Source organism: Triturus cristatus, chromosome 5_1 (genome assembly GCF_964204655.1).
Source record: "Triturus cristatus chromosome 5_1, aTriCri1.1, whole genome shotgun sequence".
Lineage (NCBI taxonomy): Eukaryota > Metazoa > Chordata > Amphibia > Caudata > Salamandridae > Triturus > Triturus cristatus.
Window position 1 is genome coordinate 341,777,696 of NC_140587.1, and position 23,103 is coordinate 341,800,798.

The window sequence follows — 23,103 nt, forward strand, 5'->3', positions numbered from 1 at the left end:
AAGGAATTAAAAAAAATTAGATAGCAAGTAATATAGAAAAACTATGCATAACGCACAAATAAACACACAAAAAGTAGAAAACAACACAAAATATACACTTAAGAAGACACAGGGTAAGATAATAAACAAAAAAGATCATACTTTTTTTCAGAAAGAAGTATTGAAAAGATTAAGTAGGATTGAGAAGTAGGCCCCAGCACCATAACAGAGAGAAGAAAACAAGATGGCCGTGCCCATGCGTGACTGCGTGGTGCAGTTGGTGTGAGATTTCCTCCCGCTTGCAGAACTCCGCTTAGCACGGCAAAGTTTGTTTACCGCTTCCCTGAGTTCCGTGTAGCACCGCTACGCGAACTCCGCCCAGGCCTAATCATAACCCAACATTGGGGGAGTCCACCGTGATGATGGCCACCCTTTTGTTTATACTGTTTGAGCAGGGGCAAAAAAAAGAAAGTCTTCTCAACAAACATGCATGGTGAATGATAGCTAACCTGGGGCTGCAATCTTCACAGTAGAGTTCCAAAAATCAGTTTTTTTCGTCTTACAGTACCACAAGCTATATAATGGGAGAGGGAAAATTTACTAACAAAGCAGAAAATAGCTACAGACTAGAACAGGCCGGAGACAACAGCCACGAAAAAATTGGATATAGAAAAAAAGGATAATGCAGGGAAAACAAGAATTTAACAAACATTAGATAGAGGAGTAGAAAAAAAGGAGACAGGAAAGAAATAAACATGACAAAATTACAATTATTCTAATAGTCGGAAGAGTTAAAAGTTAGCGAAATAATAATAATAATAATAATAATAATAATAATAATAATAAAAATAGGAATTACTGGGGCAAGCAGAACTATAGTCCACGGTGCTGGTGGTTCCTTCCACCGTGGCACTGGTTGTGGCAGCCCCTCTTTGACCCGCCATAGATGCCCTTTTGCCCTTGGTAGCTGATGTAAAAAGAAAAGAAGATATAAAAAGAGATTAGTGGTGGAGGTAATTTTCCAAAAATGTTTTTACAGGCAAATGCAGTAGAAATGTATTTATGTAAATCACATTGCCTTTAATATTAATAGTATTGAGTTGACCTACTCCTAATTTCTTAAACCTAAACTACATTTGGAACTACTACTGCACTGCAGGGAACAATGTTTGCTTCTCAACCCCCTTTGATCGGCCAACTCAGTCCTCCTTTTCAGTGCATAGATGAGTGAGCTACATTAAGAAAGGCTCAGAGAACACTAACTCACTGATATAAGTACCACTATCTTAGTGACAGGGTAGAGAGTCTACATGACTTCTTAAATATTCTGCCCAAGCGAGTGCTGATGAGTACAATTAGATAGCTCTGAGCAACTAGCTAGCTCAAGCTGGATCATGTAATATGTGTAACGTAAATGTAACTTTCCTCTAATTGTGAGCAGCATACTATTTGAAAAAAAATATTAGCACTTTCGAAAACAAAAAATAAATAATTACTCACAAACTCCGCACCCAGCAGGTCAAGCTTGTCCTGTTCCCTGTCCAGCAGGTCAGCTGCTGCATTTTACGCTGAGTCCCAGTGCTCCGGTGCCCACACAGGTACATTTTCCCCGACAGCAGCCTACACTCTCTTATAGCTTACCCCCTCCCAGAACTGCCTCCTGCTACCAGCACAAAAGGGAGGTGGTGCTGCTCATAAAAAGCAAGTGCGGCCACACCTTGGTGGCGTCAGCAACCACAAGGTGTGCAGCTTGTAGCACCTGCACTGTCTCAGCAACTGTCTGCCTGTTGCTCCTCCGACATGGTGCTGTGGTAGAAAAGAGTAGGAAGCAAAAAAAATAAGCAGAAAGGAAGAACTAAAGGAAGTAGAAAGGGAAAACTAAAAATGTACAGAGTTTCATGGAAAGACACAAACACAAAAACACACACTGATTAAGGAGAATTGGAAAAGATTTCAAATGGATACAAAAATCAGGTCTAGCACCATGCAGAGAACAGAAAGCAGGTATAACAAAGTGGTCATGCCCATGCAGACTGTGTGGTACTGTGCGTGCTGATTTTTCAGACTGGAATGTGCTACTGGCCTAAACAAGCAGTGCAATTAGGCAGACAAGTATTTTTTTTACCTAAACCTTTCAAATTGAATATCTCATTCTACTAATTGGAGTTTTGTTGTTTTGATGTCAAATAATGTATTCAAATGTACTCTATTTTTCTGAATTGGTGTGGGATTTTTCCTGTGATGCATTTTGACTTTATTGCTGTTTGTGTGCTGCATAAATACCTTACACTTTCCCTCTAATTTAAGTCTGACTGGTTTTGTGTCAAACTACCAGAGGGTTAAGCACAGACTAATTTAGTGACTTTAGTGGCTCACCCTGATGGGGATTGTGGCTGTTGCTTGGAAAGGGCTCGCACCCCCCTCAACCGACAACCCAATTTTCCATAATTGCCATCTCAACCACCGAGGTGGTTGCAATTCTTTAATGACTACAACTGTGTGATGCAATACCAACTTGGTTCCAAGAACTGGAAAGACTTAAGACTTGTCTTGAAATGGTTATGGAGATCTAGTAACATATACCAGTCAAGACCCATCCTTGGTGATCACAGAAGAAAAAGGACTAAACATAGACACTACACATTTCTAGGTTTACGTTAGGAAAGACCATGCCAATTTCTGGATCAAGTTAGAAAAGAACATGACAAGATCAATGAGCAATGAACATTAACGAAAAGAGAACAACGGTTCTTATCATCATAGACTATGTGTCATGGGTGGGTTGTCATGGCCAGCAAAGAGGACATAAGACCTGAGAGCACTTTGCCCCTCAGGCATTATCCGTCTGCATCCTGAGTGCTGAAGTGCCATTGTGGCCCAAAAATCAAACGGGGGAGTGCTGGCACACCTGCACCACTCCTAGATGGAGAAACTAACTAAAAGATCTGAAGCAATGAGATATTGATTGCGCTTGAGTAGGCTTCAATCCCTCATGGTGAGAGCCAATGTGATGTCAGCATATTGAGGAGTGCGATTGACTGGAACGCTTGGTGCAAGAAGGGAGCTTGGAGGTGAGAGAACTTGCTCCACAGGGGAGCCCACATAAAATGGGGAAAAGTCCACAGGAGAAGTACTCCTTGATGCTGGCCACATGGGGCCTCTCCTCCACCCTTTCCTGAGCTCTTCCTGCCTACCCGCCTCCATCTTAAGTAACTCTGGTCGTACATGGCCTCACAAGAATGTACAAGCCCAAATCACTGATGTGGCATTCCATCCAAATAGTTACCATTCAGGTATGAGCTCAAGGTAATAACCCAACATTACCCACAGCCTAGAACAGGCACAGCAAGTACATGGGTCTCCTTACCATGACATTTATAGAAAAACAACTTCATGGCTTCTTATTTCACACAAGAAAAATGCTCAGGGCAGTAGTTGAACAAACAGAAATTACAGTGCCCTCATTTTGGATCAGACCAAGGCAATTACTGCCACAGCACTCTGATTCCTGTCGAATAAAATAATTCCCTAACTATTCTCAATCTCACTTTCTGTTCGTAGATCCAAATTAACTGAAAGCCAGTTTTTTCATTAGAGCATTAATTTGACTTCCACAGTATTTCAGTGGGTAGTTGTGCAAAAAACACTTTTTTAACTTGACCTAAAAGACCCAAGTGATTCCAAAAACATTTTGGCAACATGAGCATTAAAAGTACTGATTCATCTTCATTTTCTCACCTGAAGCAATACCAGTCACTATAGACTGGCCATTGGCTGCTCCAGTATTCTTTCTTTATTTACTGTGAGGACATGATATTATGTATTAAGTGAAATATATCCTACTTTATAGCACCACATAAATGCATGCCAGTATAATTTGCTTCATGGAGATTCTTTCACCAATCACTGTCTAGCAGACTGTTGCCCTCATTACGAGTGGCCGAATAATTTCTGTGGGACCAGCAACCCCTTTTCCAGTACGATCGAAATTATAAATTTCCCAGGGCCTCTACAGCTGCCTGATGTTTCATCTTCAAATTTTTTCAGCTGCAAAGAAAGGAAAACATGTAGAAACTCAAATCACTCCATGTTTTCCCCCCAATAACTTCTAACCCTCAAGCTTTCTCCATTTCCCCTACCATAGAGTTGTCTTTTTTTAGTCTGACCTGTGTACCTATTATTTCTCTTTACCTTTAACTTGATTTATTCACAGGCAGGGACCCTATTGTGGCCAAAGACACACTGGTTGTCTTTTCTACAGAGTGCATTGGGACAGCATATTTGTGGTTATAAAAATACAGCAGTTACGGATGTAGCGTGAAAAGGTTTACTATGTCGCTGCCTACAAGGAACGGCATTTGGGCATGTGAGCATTCTTTAGGCTTTGGCTAAATAAATAAGGGATGGTGGTAGTAATGGGGCAGTGGGTGTAGGTGGGCCTGAATCCCACAGAGAAGACAGTCCTAGGATTCGCTTCCTTGACGTCAGGTTTTGTGACAGTGCCTGGTGTTGTAGTGACTGCTAGTGCAAAATAAGCATTTGCAATGCAGTAGGTCTCGCATTTCTGACAGTTAGAGCTATTGACGTTGTAAATGACAATGTCTTTTACCCATGTGTTTTGGTTTGAAGTGGAGTGGATGTATGTGATGTGGAGTGGAATTATGTGGGTTGAATCGGTATTGTTATTTTTCTAATTGTGTGTTGTGGAATTGTGTGGTGTGGAGTGCATTTGTGTAGTGGAATTATGTGGCTTGGTGTGCTGTGGAATTATGTGGACTGCAATTACGTGGTACTGAGTGTACTGGAGTGGGATTGTGTATCATGGAGAGTAATTATGTGGAATAGTATTTTGTTTTGTGGAGTGGTATGTAGTGGAGTTTAATTATGTAGTGTGCTATTGAATTTGTGGCATGATGTGGAATTCTGTGGTAAGGATTGAATGTACATGGTGCTCTGTGTAGTTAGTTGTGTTGTTGAGTTGAATTATGTGGCTTGTTGTCAAATTATGTGATATGGAATGTAAATGTAAAAAGCTGAATTGTGTGGTGTGGAAGTGTGTGGCATTGAGTGAAATTATGTCGATTGTATAGGGAATGAAGGAGGATGGAGCATGCAGAGGTGAGGGAATAAATGCAAGAGGTGAGAGGGAAAAGGGAAGTGACAGTGGAGGGGTGAGAACTACAAATGATGCAGAGTGGGGAAGGTGGGGGCAAAGAAAACTGAAGAAATACGTAAACTGTAAGGAAATGGGGAGAGCTAGAGGGGGAGGGAGTGGAAGTGGGAGTGGCAAAGGTAAGAGAGAAAAGTGGGAGATGGTGGCAAGACCCAGCAGGATGTGGATGTGGTAGGGTGACCCGAGGAGGAGGAGAAGTAGAGGAGAATGGAACTGGCAGTACTCAGGGATGAAGTGTGAGGTGGTTTTGTGAAACCACAGCCCCCTTTACTACTTGCTTCAGGTGATTTGTGAAAAACTGAGAGAGGGCAGGAAAGCTTGTAGCTTACGGTCATGAGTGGAACTGAAGGGTCACCGCAGTGACAAATTACATTGTCAGTGTCACTACCTTCAGCTTGGAATGATATCCAAGTGTGTCCCCACCTGACACTCACCTAACATGACCACACTCAGTGAAAACTCATTCCAAAGAGTTACTGTCCCATCTGTTTCAGAGCCACTGGTGCACTATCCCATCATCCCCACCGCCTCAAAAAAAGTGGCCTTACTGGTAAACTGCTAATATCCCTGGGTCAAGTTCAAGTGAAGCTCCTAGAGGTGCTGAAATAGGTTGAAGAGAAATGGCAGTGCAAGGAGTTTTGAATTACAGCCGAGTGAGATGGCTGTGAAAGTAAGGCATCATAGCAATGGAAAGGCAAGAGGAACAAGCCTAGCAAGGAAGGCAAGATTAGCACGTGAAAGAATGGGACAGAGAAAAGCATGAGCACACAGGACATCACAGGAAAGCGTGACACAGGAGATATACGATGTTGCAGGAAGTGCCGTGGTTGGCAGGGAGTGGAAAAGGATCTGCTAACGTGCAAATAGTGGCAAAAGTTCCACAGGCTGTACAGATGGTAATAAAAAAGTTGCAAGGAAGGCGTAGAGAAGGCAAACTGAGCACAAGTCATCAGTAGAAGGTGACGAAATGCTGGGTAAGAAAAACAACAAGCATTTGCAATGAAATCGGTCTTGCCTTTGGGACCTTATATGTATTTAGCTATGCAGCACATAAGCCTGGGTGCTGAAACATCTACTGTTCTTTAACATGGAGGGAAAGTAAGCACCAAACTGTGTGACACACCAGGTATGGGAACACATGGAGAGAAATATTGCCTTTCAGAAGGAAATGGTATAGTACAAAGCTCTGTTTTAATATAAAAGCAGGGCCCTCTGCCGTCATATCATTGAAAATACAAGATTTGAAAAAAATATTATTGGTTCTCATGGAAGACAATTTCTATGGACTGGAATCTATAAAATGCTAAAGTGATTCTGGTATTTTACTGACCTCTGCTGGTCGTTTTCTATCAAGAAATTTAAATAGAGGCAGTTGCCAGAAAAATAAAAAAACATAAAGTCCCTCAGCAGAAAGTATAATTTACTATTCCAACTCCAGTGTGTGCAACAGTAGGAAAGGTGTTGGAGTTCAATCCAACACCTTCTACCCCCTGCAACAAGCCATTCACGTTGTAACGACATGCGAGGTAATGGCATGCGTTGTAACGCTTGCTTTGTAACGGTTGTTTCCCATCTGAACCACGCTGTCATTAAACCTGTTGTTTTATTTTGGTGGGATGGGGGGGCTGTATCGTGCATATGGCAGGCCATTTACTGGATCGAGCTCAATTAGGCAAACAGCCATATCTTGAGTACAGTTGCACCTTTTCGTATCTGGAGGTTCTCTTTGACCGCACCGGCTTATGGTCAAAGGCCGTAAACTCTCGAAGATTATTGTTCCAGAAGGCCCTAACAGCTTTGAGCAATTTTAGTAAAAAATTAGGCAGACATCCACCCACTGAACTACTCCACATCTATAAAGCCAAGTGCATTTCAATTGCAACTTATGGGGCTGGCATCTGGGGATACGTAGATGTGACCTCACTACAAAAGTGCGAAAATAGTTTTCTTAGAAATGTGCTTGCCCTTCCAGTAAGCACCTCTATTTTTAATTGTCATTCTGAGCTGGGACTATCTTATATAGAGGACATTATTGGTATTCAACCTTTTCTCCTTTGGCATCATATATGGACCACAGAACAGACTAGCCTAAATCGTCAAGTGATTGGTGATTGCTGCGCGCTAGACGGGGCTTCCCAGATACGATGGCTCATGCACATAAAGACTTCTCACGAAAACTGGGCCATCCAGAATATTTCGATAAGCCTAGTACTTTATTCAAAGTAAATAGGAAAATATTAAAATTAAGCTGCCTGCATTATCTTGAAAATATTAGATTAAATAGAGAAATTAATAAAACCTCGGTTCGGGTGCATTAAAAAAAAATCCTTACCACTTTTAAGATACAGCCCTACCTAACATATGTAACTCCTGATTTTGACAGATTTCTATTGAAACGGTTCAGGATGTCTGTTGTACATAGATTATTTAGCTTTCCTACAATCAATGATTGGTCCAGGCAACTGTGCAATTGTCCCTGCGATGATATGTCCGTTCAATCCACTCACTATGAATATCTTGTTTTTTTGTAAATTTTACAATTATCAAAGGAAACGGTGGATAGTTCCAGTATTGAGAATATTGGGGATGAAACAGTGTCCTCCTGCCTTTTTAATTTTCCACTCTCTGGGGGAAAAGTTTATAACCCTAGCTGTCTCTTCGTTTTTAAAGGCTGTTTTTAGATGTAGGAAGACTATTATTATGTAAGAAATTATACTGTTACATTTTACTTAGCCTGTTCTGGAGCTTAGTCCCCCTTAACTTTGTAGATCCATATGTTTTATTTCGTCTGATTGTAATGAATTGATATTGTGCTTTTATGATTATTAGTTTTAATCGAATAAAGCTTCCTTTGATTTGATTTGATTTGAGTGCAGTTGTCATATTGTGACACCACCCTTTGATAAGGTGCATGATAACAAAATTCACCTCAATCTGATCCGGTTTATAAAATAACGAAACAATATTACGCTGAAATGTAATAATAGCGAGAGCATCTAATTTGGAATAAGTTGCACGATTATTTAGTAGCCTCGACTCGTGAAGGATTCTTCTCTGTGCTTTGCTGCTCCAGTGAAGCATACTTAATTTGTTGTCAAAATAAATATCTATGGATATGAATTAGAAAGTACTTACACAGACATGTGTGAGTTAATTAGTGATTTTAAGTTAGTATAAAGTTGCAAAGTAATGTGCTGCACATTAATAAGGCACTCTAATCCTGAAGAGGATTGTCTTTCCTGCTTCTAAACCCACCTGCCATCCATTATTTACAGCTCACATACTTTGAAAGAAAGCATCTTGATGGATTCATTAGAGGCCTGGTGATACAATAATTAAAAATAATAGGGATTGTCTCATTCTCCCTTTACAATCAATCCTTGACAGCAAAATTTCTTTACAACTATTCAAGGACTTTTTCTTGATACACACAAATAAAGTTGATGGAAATGCAATCGGAGGCAACTAGCTAAGAGACAACTCGACTAAGCGCATTGGCATAAATAACTCTGTATTATTAGACGTCATTTCATGTGAAACTAGGAAATAAAATTCTGGTCTTTATGAGCACTGTTTTGTTATCCATCAATATTTCTTGTTCCAGTGTTTTTTAATCAAAAGGGAATGCACTGCTTGGTTATTATTTTAGATCAAAAAAGACATAATCGTTTCTAAAAGAAAATTAAAAAACAAAGTAAAATATAATTTCCAATCTTGAAAACAGAAAAGTAACAGAGTTAAGAAAATGGGTTCCAATCCACATGAAAATGTTCAGGGGCAGATTTACAAGCCCATTGAGACACATTACGCCGCCATTGCGTCACTTTTGTTACTCTGCAGCGGCGTAAACAATGTGGCCTATTTACAACGCGACGCATCGAGGGAGATGAGTCACGTTGTAAATCCCTGCGTCACATTATACCTGCGTCAGGTATAATGTATGCAGGGTGGGCATTCCCACATAGGAAAGCCTGGGAAAAGTAACACAGTGAAATCTACAAGATTTGACTGTGCCACTTCTAGGACGCCACTGCGTCACAACCTTACGCCTGCTTGGAGCAGGAGTAAGGAGTGACGCAGTACAACGAGTATAGGCCTCCCCATGCATTGCTGGAGTTGCATTGTGCTTCTGACACAACCCCAGCAATGCAAGACTTTTGGGCCAACGGATGCATCAGAATGTATGACACATCTGTCAATCCTTGTGCCATGGCGCGCCGTATTGTAAATACAGCGCACCCATGGTGGCGCAAGGGTATCGCAGGCTGGTTCAGGGAAACTGACGGATCTCTAAAGATGTGTCAGTTTCTTGTAAATCTGCCCCACAGTTTTTTGCTTTCTGACCCTTGTATTTTGAGCAGTGTACAGTTTATGAGCATTCACATATTAACACTGTTTCAATTAGTTTATGAGAGGCAACCTTTACTATATAAGTTCTGCTGTCTATGGACTGCACGTGAAGGGTCTCTGGATAGTCTGCAAGGAACATGTATTGGAGGCAATTTGTGCATTTAACAAGTTGTATGTGTGGGTTGTTTTAGGTTTCAAGTCTATCTGTAGTACTGTATAGTGTATGGACAGGAATACATTTTGGACTGCCTGTGAGCGAATGATAGACCAAATGGAAAGACCCTGCCAGAAAGGGGTGTAAATAGAACAACATTCCCAAGGCCCTTTAAGGGGGACTATGCTTTTCTAAAAGAAAGGAGGGAGAAAGATGCTGGCAGTGAAGTGTTACTGCAGAGAGGTTCCTGTATTAGCTGAGTTGCAAGCCATCAACCTTTTTGTACCCTTGTTTTCGTTTTCCCTGTCTGGAAATACAGAACTCTCCCCTTCTTGCTGCTGAATGTTGAGTAAAAAAGAGTTCATTCCAACCAGTCCGGGATAATAAAATAATGGCAGGAACTGCCAGGAATCCACATTGTTGACTACTTGATTAGGGTAGATCATGAGTAGAATCCCTAGTCAGGATGCCAGCATTCTTTCTGACCAGTGTTAAGACCCATCCAGCATTGTGGAAGTCAATTACTGGATATCTGATTGTTGACTTTCCTACCAGAGGGGACAACCTGTAAAAAAGGTGAAGACTGCCAGGAGTAAGAACAAACTACCTTCTGGAAAATGAGGCATTGCTTTTTCAGTGAACCTCTGAAGACAGCCCACCTTGTCTTTCAGCCGCCTGTATCAAAACATATGTGTTTGGAAAGTGCACGTTCACCCAAAGGTATCTTGATGCTGAACAACAGATGTTTATTCTTACCCAACTCAATGGTACTCATTTTATTGACCTCAGAAGGAGGTAAGGCTGAGTGGAACTGCTGGGATTTTAACCTGTGACCCTGAGTTCAAACACAGCCCCTTACAGTAGATGTGTTCATCCACTAAGCCACCAGACCCGACGGTATACTAAAGAGTTGTGCAATTGACTTATTTTCCAACCCTGCAGTAGGAGTAGAATCTGCCCTGAGGAAGGAGGATGAACTCACTGCCCAGAGAGGGTGCTGCAAGTGTGACCTTCAGGAGGATGCTGTATAGAAAATTAGAGCCCATCAGCACAAGAGGCCAAGTATTGGAGGTCAACTTATACCTGGGTTTGCAGGCACCTGTGATTTGATTCAGGTGAATGTATTATGCCGCCTAGAGCAGAAATAAGCAAAGAAATTTGCCCAAAGAGACGAGTTATCTAAAAAGAAGCTACCTGCTCTTATATGCCATATTGTGTTCTTAAACAGGTGCCTTTCCATCGGATCGCCTGTCTCCTTCAAGAAATTCCAGCTGGGATGATCAACTAAATGACTTTTAAATTTGACAGCCCTTGTAGGTGGGGAACTGTGACAAGGCATATTGTCCTGCCAGGGAGCGCCGTGGACTCAGCTGAGTGGCCCTGTGAGAAGGAGGGCCCCTCCGTTCATCAGGCACATGACCATGCTCTTCTCTGCTCTTTGCAATTAGGAGGAGCAGTGGTGGGTGAAGAGAGCCTCAGTGGTTTCCCCAGCCGACAACAAGAGAAGGGTGCAAGGTGACAGAGAGGGCTACAGGGTCTTGTGGCTCGGAGAAGGCTGCTGCATAGACCTCACTAACTTGGCTATCCTGCAGGACGCAGGTGGGGAGTATGGTTACCCTGATTGAGGGTCAGACAAGCCTGCTACTGTAGAAAAGAAAAATGAGAAAACGAAATCCCCATCCCTGGCAGTTGCCAAAAGGACAGTGTAAAATGATCCCTTGGGGTGAACAATCAACTGAAAAGCTGCTATGGATGCTTAAATTTGCATGCACAAGAGCAGGGGCACCACAAATCATGATAGATTGTGTTTTGTGGCCCATGGGGACCAATGGTTAGCCCCCATTATTTTCTGACTCACAGGGAGAAGGAGGGGAGAACCAGTGATCATAGCGAGAGGTGGGCTTGGTTTTTTGTTGCTCTTGGAGCCGAGCTTCATTGTTGCCTGGGAGTTTGACTGGCTAGAGATAGTTTACAACTAGACCAAAGGTGCTTTGTCATGATGGATTATAAAGAATCTAAATATTTTTTGTGCAAACTTGGACACATTGGAGGATTGTCTGGGACTAGTAGGAACTCATAAAGTGTGAATAGGTGGGGTTGAGCTGAGTAGCTGTAAGGCATTCCTTTTTTGTGTGAGAGTGTATCTTATGATACAATTGCAGAGATGTGCCCTGCCACCCCTGAAAGCCATGGAGGTGAAGAAGAGCCATCTATTTATTTCATCGCTAATTCACCCACCATCCTACTTCCAACGTATACCACACAGAATGGCTTCAGCCATGGAAACTCCAAAGGTGCTCATGTTATACATACCAACATATGATTTATGGTTTATTCTCAACATGGCCTGTCTACTGGGTAACAATGTTAACCCGGATTACGTGTATATCCATTTGCATTGCTGAATTGATGCTCCACTATCATTAAATATGATCTAGAAGGCCTAGTAATTTACAGAACACACCACAGACATTTCTGTAGGGGGAGCTATTATTTCAGGAATGGCACACTGTAAGGACTAGAGCATTATGGAATTATTGGACACAAATGACGTCAATGAAAGAGGGACATGTATGAGGAGAGTGAAAGTGAACAGGCAAGCTAGAGGAGAGCAATTTATGGTGCTAGAAAATGGTCGACTGTGATGTAACAGATGAAGAACCCAGTACATTTACATGATCAAAAATCATCACACATTCTCAACACGAGTCGGCTGGGAGCCAAAAAAGGAGGAAATGTTCTATGCTATGTCTCAGCCATATCACTGGGATCACCCACAGGGATAGATGAAAGTGTGGTATGTCTACTCATTGAGGTCATGTCCTCTGAATATTGATAGCAGGAGAAAATGCTCCATTCAACTCTGACCCTGATATTGTATAGATAGGCAACATGCATTGTCTCTGATAGCATCTAGTGAGATAGCTATTAAATTTAGTTGCATCTGATGGCAGTAGCAAGAAAACTCTAGATCGATTCCTACACTCCGCAGTTGTCCTCTGGGTCATGCGCTTGAATTAGCAATGCACAGTGCATTTCTTCTCTGCTTGGATGTTTTCAATTGCTGGGTCCACGTGGCAAAGGCGCTGACAGAGGCTGGCATTAGTCATTTACAATTATTGGTGAACTCTTGACAACCATATTGTGGAGAAGAAGAATAGAGGTCCATAGCATAAAGTTGCTGGACTCGGTTCCTACCAACTTTTGCTGCAGAGACGAGCACTACTCTGCCTCACTCAACAGTGCTTGAGGTCATTGCAGGTTTTATTTCATATTCCATTTACCCAGCAGTTTGGATGGGGTAGGCTGTCATCAACCATGTCTTCAGAGAAAACTGCAGTGACATTTGAGAGGAAGTTGGGAGTAATGATTGGTGGGAGTAGGAGAGCATAATGTTTAATATGTATGTGCAAGCAACTCACACGGCATGTGTCACTACTGTATGTGGGAATTATCATTTGTGAAGAAGTGGCTATTCAATGACTGGATTTTGAATGGTGTCCCACCAGCTTTGAGGGGCGATCAGATGATGGCTTTGGACTAACTCTTCTGTGCATTTTCACTGCTGGCATTGGCAGCAGGAGCACAGCAGACTGGTATATGCATGCATGGGCACACATACACCTATATACAGAGACACACACACACTTCACAAAATGATGGATGAATACATAGGTTACCAGGGAAATAGGAGGCATAGGGAACAAAAAGAAAATTACTGCCTAACATACACTGGCTTGACAATGTGTCAAACAAACACATGGCTTGGAAAGGAAGGAGCGGATATCTGGAAAAAAACAAAATGTCTTCCTGCCATATCAGCCCTACCTCCATTCACCACTGTGAGAAATTGGGTTGATGGTTGAGTGGGATGGGAACTCTGCTTAAGCAACAGCCACAATCCCTTTCAAGGAAAACCACTAAAGTTACTAAATTAACTTGTGCTTAACCCTGTGGTAACTTGGCTCAAAAGCGATATGGCTTAACTTAAAGGCAATGTGTAAAGTATGTATACAGCACAGAAATAGTAATAAAGTGAAAACAAAACACACTAATAATTCCACACCAATTTAGAAACATATGGTACATTTTAATACATTATTTAAGACCAGAACAGAAAAAATCCAGTCAGTAGAACTGGAGATATGCAATTTCAAAGATTCAGTTAAAATTAGTGCCTAAAAGCACTAAGCGCCATCTGTGGTTATCTGGTAGCGCTGGACCCGGAAAAAGTCACAAGTTCAGGTTTACCATGTTGGAGCATGGGCTGGATATAGAAAACAAGTTAGGCTCGCTGAAAAAGTACTTTAAATCCTGGTTGCAGAGCATTGCGAGGTCCCGCAATGAATGCATTGTGCAGCGGAAGCTATGAGGAGCTGATAGTTGTGAAGTGGAGTCCTGCATCGAGTATACATCGCACAGTGGCAGTTTGAAGGAGCTGCGGTTTGTGATGTGAGGTCATGTGTTGAGGATGAGTCAGGCAGCAGTGGTTTTCAGGAGCTTCAATGGGAGGATCAGCATCGTGCAGCGGTGGCTCAGATGGCAAGCTGTGAGGCGATGCGTTGCACTGAGTCGGTTCTGCTAGGATCACAGCTGGGTTGCCAGAGCACATTCAGGCCCCCTTCCAGGTGTCCAGTTTTGGCTTGGCACCGCTTGGGGGGGGGGCAAGACACACAGCAGACAGAGTCCAGGTGCAGGGTTCAAGGTAGTTGGAGCCTTTTCCGTCGCTAAGGCTCTGATCAGGAGGCCAAGAAACTGGCCCTTGGAGCAACTCTACTAGCAGGGGTTAAAGATGCAGGTTCAGTCCTTCTCACTCAGTCGACAGGGCAGCAGAGTAGCAATCCCTCTTGCAGCAGAGCAGCACAGCAGTTCTTCTTCTACATCTTCCACAGGTGCACTTAAGGGTGAATCTGAGGGTCCTATTGTTATACCTAGTACTTTCTTTGAAGTAGGAGAAGTATTCAGAGATTCCTTTTAAAAATGTATGACATTTTCAGCCTCCCCTGTCCCGGCTCCAACCTGGTTGCAGGTATAATGGGTTGGTGTGAAGTCCTTTGATCGTGGGGTACAACCTATTGACTTGTACCTGCAGTTGCTACAGCTCGTCCCCAATCCTGCCAGTGATGGCCCATCCAGGCACACATAATCCCTCTATTGTGTGTCTGCTTAGGAGGAGTATACAAAGTCCAACTGCCAACTGCACCCTGAAATATGACCTGCGAACAGCCTGTAGGCACCAATTAGTTAGGACAGAAGAATGTCAACTTTCTAAAAGTAGCATTTTCAAACTACAGTTTAAAATCTGACTTTACCATTAATGAGAATTATAAATTACAATTTCTTTGACACCAAATATACATTTCCTACTTGCCCCCAATCAAAGGTTAGCACTTATTAAATGTAAGAAGGAAAGCCAATTTTATCCTATCAGAGAGGTTAGTCTCACAGTAAAATAATTTAGGAGTTTTTAATTATAAGGACATATAAATCTTAAAAGTGCTTGGCAGGCTGGGATATTTTCTGAGGACCTACTCAAGTGGGTGGCACAATAAGTGCTGCAGACTTACTAGCAGCATTTATTTACAGGCCTTTTGTATAGGGTACACCACTTAACTAGGGAAATATCATTTAATTAAATGTGCCAATCCAGTGTAAGCCAATTTTACGACATTTCAGGAACTGGGCGCAAGCACTTTCGCACTGGTAGCAGTTTTAAAGTGCACAGAGATCTGAAGCCAACGAAAATAAATTCAGAAATATAGGAGAGGTGAAGGAAAAAAGTTGGGAGTGAACCTGCAGAGAAGTCCAACAACCACAAACACACAGATGCAGCTTTGCAGGCCCTCACACCACCTGTGTGGTAGGTGGAGAAGCATGGCTGATTGCCTGGTGTGTGTGGCAATGCATTCTGCTCTTTTCTTTAGTATGGATACAGATTTAAACAGTTTTTAACATTTCTGTCTCTGAAAAGACCTGTAGCGAATGTCATACGGGTTCTCCCTGAAAAGCACAAAACCTAAGGGATCAGAAGAAAACCCTTCTATGGAGTTGCAACACTCCGTTCAGTTATTTACTAGAAATGTCTAGAAAATGTGCCTGTTATATTCTTCCTTCCGATAGACAAGAGGACAGTGATAAAAATCCTCGACCTAAAACCGGAACATTTACACTTCATAATTGCCTGCTTTTATGACCAAAGAGCGTTCTAAATATACATGACACATCCATAAAATCCCCTTGGTCTGCAATCGAGACATTGTTTGCTATCTGGGTTGTGCTGCCGGACAGTTTATAGTTTGTGAGATCCAGATACAAATGAGAAAGCCCTAATTAGCATTTCTATAAACTGGCCCCACCATTCCTGGAGAAGGTGCTCTTTAATAGATGTTTAATAGTAGCATTCATAGGAATTTGATGTCCTGAAACTGAACGCGGATCACATGGTACCTAGCTCTTTCTCAGCAAACTGAGGGCTCAAAATGTGTCCAAATTAGATCAACACTGCAAATAAATCTACCCGTGGGTGGATTTCTCTTATCTACATGCTACTTTCAAAAGAAGGCAGATCTCCACGATCAATAATATATTTAAGGGAATTCCAAGAAGACACAGAACAAAAAGTGGAAACTTTACACTGTGAAGATACTGAGGAATGAGGGGAAGGCGATTGGACACTACTCTGAGAACTATGCAAGGATCTTGACATTGGATCTCTGCCAGAACACTTGCCCCTTCATGCTCCATAAATACAGCCCCCTCATCCCTGACCTTCCAGCATTGGCATCTGAAAGGGAGAACATCTTGAGGTTACTTTTAACAAAACTGTTGAAACCAAAAGCATAATGATCACACTATTGATGAACCACCAGAATAAAACAGTACAACAGACCCAATCAGGGACTGGGTCATTTTTCATTCAGTGTAGTCACTCACAATTTAGGCATAGGTAAACATTTCAGACATTTCAAACACACCTCAAATGTACTTCCATCCATCTGCTCCAACCTGTACTGGAGAGTAGATACAGCACTGGAGGCAATGCAAGCCATTATCCAGAAGGACTAGTCCACCGACTATCCACAGTGGTGCCTATACAGCACAGCCTCATTGCATGTGTTATCCTGTAGCATGAGGGCAAGAACATAACTTGCAATGGTGGATTAAGAATCGGACAGTTCGGTCCTGAAAATCCCTGCTGTCCAGCATAGCCTTCTCCAGTTGCAAGCTCCAATGCAGTACCAGTGAGTCAGAAGGAGGATAAAGCAGAAGGGGGGCTTGGAGCCCACCCACCTAAGACTGTCCGTCCCGCAGGGCACAGCCCCAGTTTGTGCCCCACATACCTCACACCTCTTATGCAGCACCAAATGCAGCAGATTCTGACCTGGCCCAGCTGTGACTTGCACCTGTCCTATAAAAATAAAAATAAAATAGGTGTGGGAGTATAGCGCCTGGCATAAGGACCAAATCGGAGGAGGGACCAGCGAAGAAGAGTTACGAGGCTTTATCTTGTGTCTATGTAGTAAAAAAAAATAAACATCATTATAAACCACACTGACCATAGATTAACAAAATATACTGTCCAGCAAGCAGGGCTTTAAGTGGGATGAAAAAAATGGGGGTCTCTCAAAGGGGCGTGGCTGATGTAATTAAAGGCGTGACTTAAAACAACATAGGCTAAAAATCTGTGCCTAGCATAGTGTTCTGCCCAACTTGCTGTTTCCGTCAGTGCATCCAGATATGATACAACAAGTAACATCATACCTGCAACAAGTCAGGACTATTGGCTTTGTCAATGGTTGCTAGTTGCATACGATAAATAAGCAGTAACTATGGCCTGTATATAATATATCGAATAAGCTTCCACTTAAAGCCCTGGTGACACCACAACGAAGTTGCTGCTCCTGCGTTTCAAAAAGAGCAGGGAAATTCATAGAGAAAATGACTCTCCTAAAAGGATTTCTCTTCCCCTACAACTCTCACCCGGCAGGAGGTCATGCCGTAACTCCTCCACTAGTGAGAAGTAAGAAGTGTGGGCACACACACATGATATGCCTGCTGTTATTTAAGAATATTTGTACAAATATAGCTAACCGTTCAACTCGTGGCGTAGGTAACAACAGTACAAAAACACAATTCTTGAATGAATATGCACAGAGAGTCTCTAAAATGTTTTTCATTTAGCCACCACAACTCAGTGTACGCTGAGACGGACGCAGCCTCTATTATTTTTGTGACTATGTTGTAAAAAGTGTAACTTGACTATGGGTGTAACAAGCCAGGTCACACCAAATTAAGTATTGGGACGAAGTGGGACATTAGATTATAATATATGTATGCTCCATCGTCCAAGTAAGTAGTAAGGAGTAGATTTACAAGCCCATTGCGCCACTTGTGCGTCACTTTTAACATGGGAAAAGTGTCGCAAAAGTGGCGCAAGGGGCTTGTAAATCTGCACCTAAATGTATTTTAAAGCCAGGAAACTCACCCTATTTGCGGTCCATCAACCTGTACTAAACTTTACAAAAATATAGGTATTTGTATAGCGTCATACAGTTTACTGAGCTCTTTATTTTGACCTTGAAGCGAGGCATTAAATATCCAGTCCTCGTGTATTTAAAAATAACAAAAAAGAAGTTTGTGTATTCACTGGCCTGGGCAGAGAATGACCAATGTTATGCTGCGAGGGAAACGAAGTTCGTGTACAATCATGCTTCTGTCACAGTAACGGAAATAGTCATTAACATATTGCTGACTGGTTCAGTTTCTGCTATTGCTCCTGCCTCCAAACCAAAAAACACAACATGAATTGAACTAGAATCAAACAAAGAAAATATAGAAATGTATTCTTAACCATGTTCTCCATAATTGACAATATTATGGTTAGCTTCTAGCTACTAATGTCTGAACGTTTTCCAGTTTACTTGGTTTTATTGGTATATTTCAAAGCAAAGTTGTTGCAAGTAAAACATGAATTTTTCAGAACATTAAATTAGAATAACTTGGTCAGAGGAAATGCCTTAGTTGTATTGGGGATGGGAAAATAAATTTGCAAAAATAAAAAAATCTAGTCTGGCGAACTAGGAGTGCCTTGGGAAAGAAATAAAAGTGTATCACATCATTAGATGGAAAACTTCAACACATCTTTAAAATCTAAAATATAAGGAGTAGCTATAAATAGATTGAAGAAGGTAATAGCTCATTAGGTGGGCTCTTCGTGGGGGCCTAGAAACTAAATACAGTAGCATATGTTGGATATATTCTCCAGCGTGGCATGAGCATCTGCAATGATGTATCTTGTTCAGTAGCTTTTCACATAAGCTGCATGTTAAAGGTTTTAACATTTATTTTTCCATCAGCTGGAAAGATGACTGAGTGAGCTGCAGCTGACAAATGCAGAGATCTCAGGGCCAGGGAAGAAAACTGCACTTCGGCAGTTATGATTTTCAAGGCACAGACCACATGGAAAACAGCCATTACAACGCGGCTGTAAGCACTCAGTTCCTTTACCACGCATGCGTTACAACGCATGCACTGTTACCACGCATAGCCATTACCACACATTTTTTACAATGCCTATGCCTTTTCCACGCATGCCTTTACAACAAATTAATGTTGTAACGGTATGAATGGTAAGGGCATATACTTTGCACTGGTGGTAAGGGCATAAGCTGGTAATGGTGGTAAAGTCTCTCGCATGGTCACGGCGGGGAACAACATTTACAACGCAACTTTTACAACGCACTGCACTTACAACGCATTTTTTACAACGCAACATCCATTACATAGCATGACACTACAACGCATTTTTAAAAACTACCTTTACAACGCATTCCATTACATCGCATACTACCTTTACAACGCATACCATTACAACGCATAATATTACACTACACTATCCAACACTTACCCTACTGTTGCACCCCCTGGAGTTAGAATAGTAATTTATACCCCTATACTATCCAACACTTACCCTACTGTTGCACCCCCTGGAGTTAGAATAGTAATTTTTACCCCTGTACTATCCAACACTTACCCTACTGTTGCACCCCCTGGAGTTAGAATAGTACATTTTACCCCTATACTATCCAACACTTACCCTACTGTTGCACCCCCTGGAGTTAGAATAGCAATTTTTACCCCTATACTATTCAACACTTACCCTACTGTTGCACCCCCTGGAGTTAGAATAGTAATTTTTACCCCTATACTATCCAACACTTACCCTACTGTTGCACCCCCTGGAGTTAGAATAGTAATTTTTACCCCTATACTATCCAACACTTTCCCTACTGTTGCACCCCCTGGAGTTAGAATAGTAATGTTTACCCCTATACTACCCAACACTTACCTTACTGTTGCACCCCCTGGAGTTGGAAAAGTAATTTTTACCCCTCTACTATCTAATACTTACCTTAAATGCAATTTAATATTATGCGTTGTAATGGTATGCGTTGTAAAGGTAGTATGCGATGTAATGGAATGCGTTGTAAAGGTAGTTTTTAAAAATGCGTTGTAGTGTCATGCTATGTAATGGAATGCGTTGTAATGGATGTTGCGTTGTAAAAAATGCGTTGTAAGTGCATGCATTGTAAAAGTGTGCGTTGTAACGACATACATCCGGTCACGGCTATCTGCGTTGTTAGAGGAAATGAAAAGACCCTTCTGCTTCCTCTTGGTGATCTGTGCTGCGCCTCACCTCAGAAGAGCTGCCTCATCATCTTGTAGATGTAAGGGGGACTGGGCCTGGGGCGGGGGGGGGGTACTGATTTAGAGCTTTAGACTGTGGGTGGTTCTGAAAACATAACGAAACTTGAGGGGGCCCCCCTGCAGGATATGTGGAAGGGGCCCATCCGGTTGACCTCTTCATGCAGGACTTCCACAGGGTACCTGTCTTGGAGGTGGGGGGTAGGCAAAGGTCTGCCTACTCCACTGTACGCAGGTCTGCTTCCGAAGCTGTCGGTGCTTCTTCAAAGGTTGTGGTCAGTGGGTTCAGGTGACAGATTATGCCCTTCGAGTCTCTCTCCATCACTTCCTCTCTATCACTCACTCTCTTCTGTTTGTGTCTCCCTCACACAATATCCTGTCTCTCTCCATCACTCATTCTCTATCACTGACTCTCCTCTGTGTGCATCACAATCATATAATATTGTTGTTGTCTCTATTCATCACTCCCTCGCCCCCTAAGTCTCAACCATATAATGTCCTCTTTGTCTCCCTCATCACTCATTCTCTATCACTCACTCTCCTCCCTGGGTGTCTCAATCACACAATAACACGTCTCTCTCCCTCCTTCACTCTGTTGCTCTATCACTCACTCTCCTCACTGTGTGTCTCCATCAGACAATTTCATCTGTGTGTATCTCCATCTCTTACTCTCTATTACTCACTCTCTTCACTCACCTCCCTGTGTCTTCATCATATAATATCCACTTTGTATCTCTCATCACTCATTCTCTATCACTCACTCTCCTCTGTGTGTGTCTACATCATACAATATCCTTGTGGTCTCTCTCTCCCCATCACTCTCTATCACTCACTCTCCTCCCTGTGTGTCTCCATCAGATTATCTTCTTCAAGTCTCTCTCCATCTCTTGCTCTCTATCACTCACTCTGTGTGTCTCCATCAAACAATATTGTCGTTGTCTCTCTATTCATCACTCCCTCTCGTTACTGAGTCTCCTCCCTGCGTGTCTCCAGACATTCTCCTCTGTGTCTGTCTCCATCACTACCTCTCTATCACTCACTCTCGTCCCTGTGTCTCCATCATATAATATCCTCTTTATCTCGCTCATCACTCATTCTCTATCACTCACTCTCCTCTGTGTGTGTCTCCATCACATAATATCCTCACTGTCTCCATCACTCATTCTTTATCACTCACTCTCCTTTGTGTGTCTCCTTCATAGAATATTGCCCTTATCTCTATTCACCACTCCCTCTCTTCACTCAGTCTCCACCCTGTGTCTCCATCATATAATATCATCTTTGTCTCCCTCATCACTCATTCTCTATCACTCACTCTCCTCCCTGTGTGTCTCAATCATGCAATGACCTGTCTCTCTCCCTCCTGCAGTCTGTTGCTCTATCACTCACTCTCCTCCCTGCGTGTCTCCATCAGACAATCTCATCTGTGTGTATCTCCATCCCTTTGCCCCATCACTCACTCTCGTCTGTTTGTGTCTCCATCACACAATATCCTGTCTCTCCCCATCACTCATTCTCTATCACTCACTCTCCTCTGTGTGCATCTCAATCATATAATATTGTTGTTGTCTCTATTCATCACTCCCTCTACCCCCTGCGTCTCAATCATATAATATCCTCTTTGTCTCCCTCATCACTCATTCTCTATCACTCACTCTCCTCCTTGTGTATCTCAATCACACAATAACATTACTCTCTCTCCCTCCTTCACTTTGTTGCTCTATCACTCACTCTCCTCCCTGCATGTCTCTATCAGACAATCTCATCTGTGTGTATCTCCAACTCTTACTCTCTATTACTCCTTCTCATCACTCACCTCCCTGTGTCTTCATCATATAATATCCACTTTGTATCTCTCATCACTCATTCTCTTTCACTCACTCTCCTCTGTGTGTGTCTCCATCATACAATATCCTGGTGGTCTCTCTCTTCCCATCACTCTCTATCACGCACTCTCCTCCCTGTGTGTCTCCATCAGATTATCTTCTTCAAGTCTCTCTCCATCTCTTCCTCTCTATCACTCACTCTCTGTGGGTCTCCATCACACAATATTGTCATTGTCTCTCTATTCATCACTCCCTCTCGTTGCTCAGTCTCCTCCCTGCGTGTCTCCAGACATTCTCCTCTGTGTCGGTCTCCATCACTACCTCTCTATCACTCACTCTCCTCCCTGTGTCTCCATCATATAATATCCTCTTTGTCTCGCTCATCACTCATTCTTTATCACTCACTCTCCTCTGTGTGTGTCTCCATCACATAATATACTCACTGTCTCCATCACTCATTCTTTATCACTCACTCTCCTTTGTGTGTGTCTCCTTCATATAATATTGCCCTTATCTCTATTCACCACTGCCTCTCTTCACTCAGTCTCCACCCTGTGTCTCCATCATATAATATCCTCTTTGTCTCCCTCATCACTCATTCTCTATCACTCACTCTCCTCCCTGTATGTCTCCATCATACAAGATCCACATTGTCTCTCTCTCTCCATCACTCTGTTGTTCTATCGCTCACTCTCCTCCCTGCGTGACACCATCGGACAATCTCCTCTGTGTCTGTCTCCATCACTTCCTCTCTATCACTCACTCTCTTCACTCACTCTCCTCCCTGTACCTCCATCATATAATATCATCTTTGTCTCTCTCATCACTCATTCTCTATCACTCACTCTACTCTCTATGAGTCTCCATTAGATGATGCCCTTCAAGTCTCTCCATCACTTCCTCTCTATCACTCACTC